Here is a 10,252-nt window from a genome sequence, read left to right on the forward strand (position 1 = left end):
TACTAGCGAACGGAAAAGAAGACGGCTTTTTTTGTGTTGAATACAGAAGATGAGGACTTTGATGGATTTGTGGATGAGGATTGATCAAAAATAACGTGAGTGCATTCTAAAATACTTCAATTAAGTACAACCAAACTCAGTTTTGCTCCCGCTGCCGCATGCATGCTAGCGTAGGTTTTTTTTTTATTGTAGCGTCGCTGGGAGCACGTCCTGTTCCCAGCCTAATTTGCGGTAATGTTTTGGTGCAAATGCTCTTAAAGTTACATGTTTGACCAGGAAATAGCAAGCTCAAAAGAAGACGGCTTTTTTATGTGGAAGAACTGACAGTTTGTGTGGATCTTGTGAATGATTGTGACTGAGCTAGGACTCAGTAATTAAAGTCTACACACGACGACTTCATTGATTGAAAAACAAAACTTTTTCGTGCATGAAGCTTCTACTTGAGTCGGTAATTTGGCCGCTATATGACCAAGGGAGACAAAATGGGTGCTGGCCGCGTTAGACAGGTGACTGCTATACACAGGGTCTATAACATGTAAATTTTTCAGTGGCCGCTATAGGCAGGTGGCCGTTCTATAAATATATATATATTTTTTTACTTTAGCTTGGTGCGTTGCTGTGGCACTGCTCGTTTGTTTTGCTATTTTAGCAGGGTTAGCAAGCAACATTTAGCTCCACTGCTCCAGTAGCTATACACTAACCTGTAAAGCATGTACAAAGTAACGCGCTGTCAATGAATTAAAAAAGGTTGAGACCTTCGGTAGTTTTGATTTTTTTTTTAAATCCACTCGCCTTCTCCTTTTCTTTGCTCCACTGGGGTAACTCCGCGCCCAAAAAATTGTTTCGCTCCTGTCTTCCAGTATCAATTTGCGTATGCGCAGTAACATGGAATAGTCCACTGCATGAGAAGGGAGGGGCAGCGGTCGAAATGCTTATGAAAGATTACGCATTTTGATGTAGTTTTAAGCATGTGAATTATGTATGTACTTTAAATTTTAAAAAATCAATAATCAGTTTTTATGACACGTTTGGGGGCCCCTGGAAATCTTGGGGCTACAGGCAATTATATGTGTTTGCCTAATGGTAAGTCCGCCCTGCATTCAGGTCTCAGGTAAACTGGCCCTGGACTGGTCGCTAGCCAATTACAAGGCACAAAACTAAATCATTAATTATATCTTCAACAGTTTGTACAATGCAGCTTGTTACTAAATTTATTTTAATTAAATCTGAAAAGCTTGTCATTAAACATACTTCTCCATGAGTCCAGTTTGCGAGCAAGAGAATGCAAAGGACAGTGAAAAAATCCTTCTGTATGCTGGACCATCTTTCTTTTCTTGAGCCTAAGGTGGAGGGTGTGGGGGATAACTGGCCCTGCTAGGAGGGAAGGAGAGAGGGTGCGGAGCGGGACAACACAACTCAAGTCAGGGAGGGGAAGCTGTAAGAAGAAGCAGAGGGTGGAGCATTGGAAAGATGACAAATTGTGATTAATAAATGTTGAGGACAGCAGTATGGAGGCTTGTTATTAGAGTGGCAACTCAATTTACACACTGTCAATCTGCATCAGACCCCATAATCAGACCCGAGCACTGCACCAAGATCACCTTTGCATGTATTGCTTTCAAATACTGTATATACCTAAGGTGGAGTGAAAAAATGTTTGCCCCTTCCTGATTTCTTTTTTTTTTTTTTTTTGCACGTTTGTCACACTTAAATGTATCAGATCATCAAACAAATTGAAATATTCGTCAATGACAACACAACTGAACACAAAATCCAGTTTTTAAGTAAAACTTTTTATTAAGGGAGAAAAAAAATCCAAACCTACATGGCCCTGTGCGAAAAAGTGATTGCCCCCTAAACCTAATAACTGGTTGGGCCACCCTTAGCAGCAACAACTGCAGTCAAGCGTTGGCGATAACTTGCAATGCGTCTCTTACAGCGCTGTGGAGGAATTTTGGCCCACTCGTCGTTGCAGAATTGTTGTAATTCAGCCACACTGGAGGGTTTTAAGGTCATGCCACAGCATCTCAATAGGATTCAGGTCAGGACTTTGATTAGGCCACTCCAAAGTCTTCATTTTGTTTTTCTTCAACAACTCAGAGGTGGACTTGCTGGTGCATCTTGGATCATTTTCCAACTGCAGAACCCAAGTTGGTTTCAGCTTGAGGTCACGAACAGATGGCTGGACATTCTCCTTTAGGATTTTTTGGTAGCCAGCAGAATTCATGGTTCCATTTATCACAGCAGGTCTTCCAGGTCCTGAAGCAGCAAAACAGCCGGAGACATCACACTACTTCCACCATATTTTACTGTTGCTTTTTCTGAAATACAGCGTTACTTTTACGCCAGATGTAATGGGACATACAACTTCCAAAACGTTCCACTTTTGTCTCGTCAGACAGAGTATTTTCCCAAAGGTCTTAGGGATAATCTACAGTAGATGTTTTTGGCAAAATTGAGACGAGCCTTAATGTTCTTTTTGTTCAGCGGTGGTTTTCTTCTTGGAACTCTGCCATGCAGGCCGTTTTTTTTCCAGTGTCTTTCTTATGGTGGAGTCATGAACACTGACCTTAACTGAGGCAAGTGAAGCCTGTCGTTCTTTGGATGTTGCTGTGGGGTCTTTTGTGACATCTTGGATGGGTTGTCGCTGCGCTCTTGGGGTAAATTTGATTGGCCAGCCACTCCTGGGAAGGTTCACCACTGTTCCATGTTTTTGCCGTTTGTGGATAATGGCTCTCACTGTGGTTTGCTTGAGTCCCAAAGCTTTAGAAATGTCTTTATAACCTTTTCCAGACGGATAGATCTCAATTACAGTCTTTACACATTTCATATTCACAATTGAGGTATATGATCTAAACATATCGAAAGCAGGATATCCAAACAAAGTGTAAGGCACATTTTTGAAGATACAGTTAGGTCCCGAAATACTTATATTTCCAACAATAATATTTATCTACATATTTTATTAAAAGGCCTTTTAGACTATAAAATAAAGACTTGGTAAAGAAAAACAACATTCACAACATCAACAAAATATTGAAGAAGGAACCTTCATGAATGTATATAAAGAGTGTCTAAAAATTCAACAACAATTCAAGAAGAGGAAAGCCGGATTAGACTTCGCCAGCAAACATCTACAAAACACCTCCCATCTTCTGGAATCATATTCTTTGGACAGATGAAACCAACCTGTTTTGCAGTTTTTCCACGATTGCTAAGACACCTTTCTTGAAAGTTGCTCTCCTTTTCTCTAAACTGTGAACACAAAACCGAAATTTCAAGCTACATTCACAAAACCTCAGACTCCTCTTGCAAAACCAAACTTTCACCTCAAAACAGTTCAATCTGTGCTCAAAACTGAACTATGTTGTGAAATTGTGCCCCGAGTCAGTAGGCAAAATGCGTGTCGCAAAACAAAAAGCCTGTGCATTTAGCACCTTTACATAGTGTTAAAAAAAGTACAAAAAACAGAAATCTTGTGCATTTACACATAGCACTCTCACAGTACAAAAACAAACAGAAATCTTGTGCATTTAAGCACTGCTATACAGTAAGCCAATGTAAAAATAAAGTAGAAAAATATACAAATGAGAAGTGCATTACTCAGCCATGGCATAATTTCTCTGTACTGGGTCAGGCCACAGGAATTCATCCACATCACAGGCCACATTTTTTCTGGCCAGGCAACAGGGGAAAAAACCTATAGGCTAGTTTCATGGATTGCTGCAGATTTATCCTGGTGTAAGGTTGCCGTTCATATACCGTCCACCGCCATGAGGAGAAGAATTCTTCAGTGGGGTTCAGGAAAGGGGAGTATGGTGGAAGGAAAACATTGATAAAACCTTGGTTCATATTGAACCACTCTCTAACCTGGAAGGCTTTGTGAAAACTCACATTGTCCCAAACAACAACATAGACGGGATGCTCATCTTTGTCTTTGCTGATCACCTCTCACACAAACTACTCCTACTCCTCCTCCTCCTCCTTCTCCTCCTTCTCCTCCTCCCAGAGTTCCGTCCATTGTAGTGCCTCACAAAGCAGTGCTCTCTGAACTGGTTTATATATGTTCCTTCACATCATTAGCGACAAGTGTGATGAATTTTAGTTGTTGTGTTCAACCAGTGACACCTGTGCTTTGCTTGTGTTTGACTTTTGCCACCTGTGCTCACCATTATGCAACACCGGTGCATCACAATGAAAATGTGTTGGCATGTTGTGTCTAGGGCTGCACGGTGGTCTAGTGGTTAGCACCTGGGTTCGATTCTCCCTTGGGCATTTCTGTGTGGAGTTTGCATGTTCTCCCCGTGCGTGCGTGGGTTTTCTCCGGGTACTCCGGTTTCCTCCCACATTCTAAAAACATGCATGTTAGGTTAATTGGAGACTCTAAATTGTCCATAGGTATGAATGTGAGTGTGAATGGTTGTTTGTCTATATGTTCCCTGCGATTGGCTGGCGACCAGTCCAGGGTGTACCCCGCCTGTCGCCCGCGACCCTAAAGGGGAGAAGCGGTATAGAAAATGGATGGATGGATGTTGTGTCTAATCAGGTGAAAAGTGCTTATGGTTTTGCCAAAAGATCAGTTGGTTCAGGCAATGGAGCATTTGGTTCGGACAATAGGGTTTAGTGTTTTAGCAATTGAAAAAAACTGGAATGTATTAGAATGACAATGGGAAGACAAAACTTATGGCGAAGGAAAAGAGCAGTTCATGATCCACAGCGTAGTACATCATGTGTCAAACATTTATGGTGGTTTACATGGGCAAACACGCAGCAACGTCCAAATGCTCCAAACACAGAAATGATCCAAAACCAAAAACACGCAAACACCATAAAACAAATGCAATGGTAAAATACTGCAAATTAAATATGCTGCAAAAAGGATAAAAAACAAATGCAAAAGAAAAAAAACACACACCATCCCCCAAAACAACTACCTGAGAGAAATGCTGCAAGACCAAAAAGGAAGTTCTACCAGGAAGTTAGCCTAGACTAGTCAGCTAGACCTGAAGGATATCTATCTTTTAAAAACATGACCGAGATGTCCATTTTTATTGGCCGTACAAATTGATTTCTCGATTGTACTGTAAAATATTACATCTTGCGTATTTAAAGACGACTATCCCTCAGGTATGGCACATGTGTCTGTGCTTAGTCCATGCTGTGTGTTTGCACCTATCGGCCACTGTATTACTCACCATCGGCACGAGCCTGTATTCGGTTTCCAGAGAAAAGATCAAAATATGGTTTGATGCGTGTGGGTGACAGGTAGCATGTTTTCACTGTCCATTTTAGGGTAAGTGCAAAAAATCTTCAAAAGTCCTCAATGCAGTTGTGGAAAGTTCTGGTTAGTTCCTTTTTAACTTTAAACGACATGGTTTTGCTCATTAGCATGGAAGCGATAAAACAGTATTTTAAGTAGCAGTTGTCATCCTTTCGGTTTCTTTCTTGTTTCTGTATTATCCTGAGTAGGTGTCTGTGAAGAATTTTCAGCATTGCCATTGATAAAACTTGTTGTCTTTGTTTCATTTGCGCAATTGCTGGTAGTGACAGCAAACACCTAACTTTGATTCCAATATGACGTCAGAGTAAAATAAATGTCTTTTTGTATTCTTTTTTTAATGAAATAATTATTTCCTTTCCTTATTTTATTTCCTTATTATTTCTTCCTTTCCTTATTTCTAAAATGTATGTGCATTAATATTGCATTTGATGTAATTACATTATTTACACAATTTAAATTGAAAAAACATGTGTTCTTTGTCCCCTTCCTGACTTCGTATTTATTTGTTTGTCACACTTAAATGTTTCAAATCATCAAACAAATTTAAATATTAGTCAACGACAACACAACTGAACACAATATGCAGTTTTTAAATGAAACTTTTTATTATTAAGGGAGAAAAAAATTCCAAATCCACATGGCCCTGTGTGGAAAAGTGATTGCCCCTTTAAACCTAATAACTGGTTGGGCCACACTTAGCAGTGACAACTGCAAACTTGCAAAGTGTCTCTTACAGCGCTGTGGAGGAATTTTGGTCCACTCATCTTTGCAGAATTGTTGTAATTCAGCCACATTGGAGGGTTTTCCAGCATGAACCGCCTTTTTAAGCTCATGCCACAGCATTTCAATAGGATTCAGGTCAGGACTTTGACTAACACTCTCCAAAGTCTTCATTTTGTTTTTCTTCAGCCATTCAGAGGTGGACTTGCTGGTGTGTTTTGGTTCATTGTCCTGCTGCAGAACCCAAGTTCTTTTCAGCTTGAGGTCACAAACAGATGGCCGGATATTTGGATATTTTTGGTAGACAGCAGAATTCATGGTCCCATTTATCAAGTCGTCCAAGTCCTGAAGCAGCAAAACAGCCCAAGATTATCGCACTACCACCACCATATTTTATTGTTGGTATGATGTTCTTTTTCCAATATGCGGCGTTTTTGTTCAGGAGTGGTTTTCGTCTTGGAACTCAGCCATGCTAGGCCTTTTACTGAGGCAAATGAGGTCTGCAGTTCTTTGAATGTTGTTGTGGGGTTTTTTGTGACCTCTTGGATGAGTCGTCGCTGCACTCTTGGGGTAATTTTGGTTGGCTGGCAACTCCTCGGAAGATTCACCACTGTTCCGTGTTTTGGCCATTTGTGGATAATGTCTTTCACTGTGGTTCGCTTGAGTCCCAAAACTTTACAAATGGCTTTATAACTTCCCAGACTGATAGATCTCAATTAATCTCAGTTATGTTATCTTTTAACAGGGGGACATTCACTTATTGTAGGTTTGGATTTTTTTCTTCCCTTAATAATAAAAAAGTTTCATTTAAAAATTGCATCTTGTGTTCAGTTGTGGCCGCACAGTGGTCTAGTGGTTAGCACGTCGGCCAATACAGGAACAGCCTGGAGATCGGGAAGACCTGGGTTCGATTCTCCCCTGGGCATTTCTGTGTAGAGTTTGCATGTTCTCCCCGTGTGCGCGTGGGTTTTCTCCGGGCACTCCGGCTTCCTCCCACATTCCCAAAAACATGCAGGTGAGGTTAATTGGCGACTCCATAGGTATGAATGTGAGTGTGAATGGTTGTTTGTCTATATGTGCCCTGCGATTGGCTGGCGAGGGTGTACCCCGCCTGTCGCCTGAAGTCAGCTGGGATAGGCTCCAGCATGTCCCTGCGACCCTAATGCGGATGAAGCGGTATAGAAAATGGATGGATGGATGTGTTCAGTTGTGTTGGCATTGACTAATATTTAAATTTGTTTGATGATATGACATATTTAAGTGTGACAAACATGCAAAAAAAACAACAAGAAATCAGGAAGGGGGAAAACACTTCTTCACTCCACTTTATGTTGTACTTTATAGAACAAGAGCCTCACCATTGTGTTTTCTCTTGTTTACAGTTCCTGCAGATTATATGGCAATAGAGGTTATCCACGTGGAAACGTTTTCTGGTTAAAATGGCAAAATATTTTATTGAGAATGCCTTCGTTATTCCAGTTTACCCCCAAACGACCTCTAAATTGATTTACAAGTGAGTAATCTACACAGCAAGTAATGGCAGCTTGATAGCAGAATTCCTGTCAGTGTTAAATGGAAAACTCCCCACCCGGGAGTGATGGCCCTGTGGCGGTTATGTGCCTCTCGGGGATAAGGTGTCATCATCCCTCAAAGCTGATGATCAATATGTGTTCGTTGGTCCTTTTCCTGTGACGTTGTGTATTGTGTGACTGGCCTCTCGCCTCCCAAAAGCACAGCTCAATATGTCACATACTTGTATAAGACATATAAACCATTCATCAGCGACTCATTATTACCTCACTGGCAAGAAACAATTGATTTATTTTGTGTTGTGCAAATTCCTAAATGTTACACATTAACAGTGTCGAGTTATTTAAATGTTGCTGCGGTTGGTTGATTTGAAGAATTAGTATCGGAAACCATGCGGATACACTGGCTGTATAGCAGAGGAAAAATTTAACATGAGTAATGTGGCCATAAATAAGTTCCTGTTCTCTTTCTTTATTTGTTTACACAGAGCAGAGATAAGCGCGAACAAAAATGATGCACATGCAAAACAAAGGCAGAGATTTACTCGGTGTATCTCAATGTTGTATGAAATTAATCCTTAAATAAGCTAATAAGTCAAACAAGGCCACTACTTATCCTCCTGTGACTCTTTGTTTTGTTTGTGGTGACAATGAAGCCTCACGGAGCTAAAGCACTGAATTTAAAAATGTCAACACAATGAATATTATTGAAATCTTCAGTGACAGTGAAAAGGGGCAAATCAGACGAGAGGGAGCAAAAAGGGAGACAGACAGCTGAGAGACATGCACATATTTCAATATTAATCAGCTCAGTAATATTTTAACAGGCTTTAAAAATCCAATTGTGAGCATATTGCCTCTGACTGATGGCAATGATTATGTGCCCCGTGCTGCAGAGCACCTCTTCACATTGTTCTAGATAACCACACAGACTGATTCCCAAACTGGGCTGGGATGGATGCTCTGTCCAGCTTCTGTCCCTTCAGTGGAAAAACCCAAACCTTCCCCTCAATTTTCAGCTAAAGCCGGCCCATCTTGTGGAAAAGAGAGTGATTATCCACCCCTCCATGTCTGCAGGGATCAGATCCCCATATTGCCAGGCAGCGGTCATCATATTTGAGGGAGACAAGGTGATGCTTGATGAAAAGGGAGTTATCAATACTGTATGTAGACCTGTCCCTATTGGTCCCACTGCGTCGCTATTAAACTTTAAAGTCACGATTGAGCCTGTCAGACGGATGACCGCAGGGAAAAGCAGGAAATGATGAGTTCAATGAGCCCAAATGTTCCTAAGATGAAAGGTTATATCACCAGTGAATGTGATATGATGCCAAGTACAATAATTAGATAGTCCCGCATACAAGTATATACAGTTCAGTATGTGTATTATTTTGTCATTACAAAAGGGGGAGGACATTGGCAGCATGCATCACTAATGGTGTACTCTTTGTATACCTGGTATCCATGTACAATATGTGTATCATGTGTTTGTGTGTGAGTCAAAGGTTCAGCACAATGTGCAGGACAGGGTGTCTAGCTAATGAGGCCTTGCAGCAGTCGGATGCAAGTCACACACACACACACACACACACACACACAGGAAGAATGTTTAGAGTCTAGCCTCCGTTACTCACAAATCATTGCGAGGCAGCCACTGTCAGCCACCTCTGTCCTCGCCTCCACGAACAGGAAGATGAAAACATCCGCTTTTGTTTTAACACACTTCATCACGCATTTTTGCTCTAAAAACAGTTTGGCTCTAAAACAAAACAAAAAAACAGGTTAAAGTCAACTACAGCAGGATGTAGTGTAGTCTTATGTGTGTCCAATCAGTCACAGAATTGCAGAGTCGGATATTACAAAATAAAGCACTCAGAGAGCAAAGAGAGCAAAGTCCCTGGGCTAGACCTACAACACGCTGGAGGGATCATGTCTCACAGTTGGCCTGGGAACGCCTTGGTGTCCACCCGGTGGAACGGGAAGAGGTGGCCAGAGACCGGAACGATAAGCAAAGATCACACGCACACATCAACATCCATCACATACTGTATGTACTTACCCTTGCACGAATAAGTCCAACAGTCTTTCATATGTCCTTAAACAGATGTAAATAAATGATGTGTCTCCATACATTTGTAGTTCACGAACTCCCTGTGAGTGTAGGAAGTGTGGGCCACCAGATAATTTGAAATGTTAACTTTAACCTTATCAAACCTATTGCTGTGCGACCGTTCTTGCATTTGTGTTTACAAGCTTTGCTGAGCTGTCCCTGGCGGCAGCTAGCCCGCTAGCTAGAGTTATCCGCCTAGTTTCTGTTTTTTGGACTCCAAAAGTGACTTTTTACCGCAGTGACATTGTGTTTTTAAAACAAACAAGCAATGCAGTTAGTTGGGAGCTTATTTTTGTCCCACGGGAAAGTGGATATCACGTTCATGGGGTACATACTAACTTTTTGAAGTGTCACTGAACAATTTTGCTCTCTTGTTGTCATTATACTAATTATGTCTTGTCCTCAAAAAACACTATTTGTATGTTGTTTAATGACCATAAACACATAGTGTGTCCAGCCTTATGATGGTGATACTATGACAGGGTTTGCTAGCTCAACGGCTTTTTGAGTAGCTTACCAAAGGGTCAGAGAATATTTGCTTCAACTTTTAGTAGTTTTTTTATTAAAACTGTTCAATTCAGACTTTATGCTTTTATATAATGATGATTATAT

The sequence above is a fragment of the Dunckerocampus dactyliophorus genome, chromosome 1 (assembly GCF_027744805.1).
Source record: "Dunckerocampus dactyliophorus isolate RoL2022-P2 chromosome 1, RoL_Ddac_1.1, whole genome shotgun sequence".
Classification (NCBI taxonomy): domain Eukaryota; kingdom Metazoa; phylum Chordata; class Actinopteri; order Syngnathiformes; family Syngnathidae; genus Dunckerocampus; species Dunckerocampus dactyliophorus.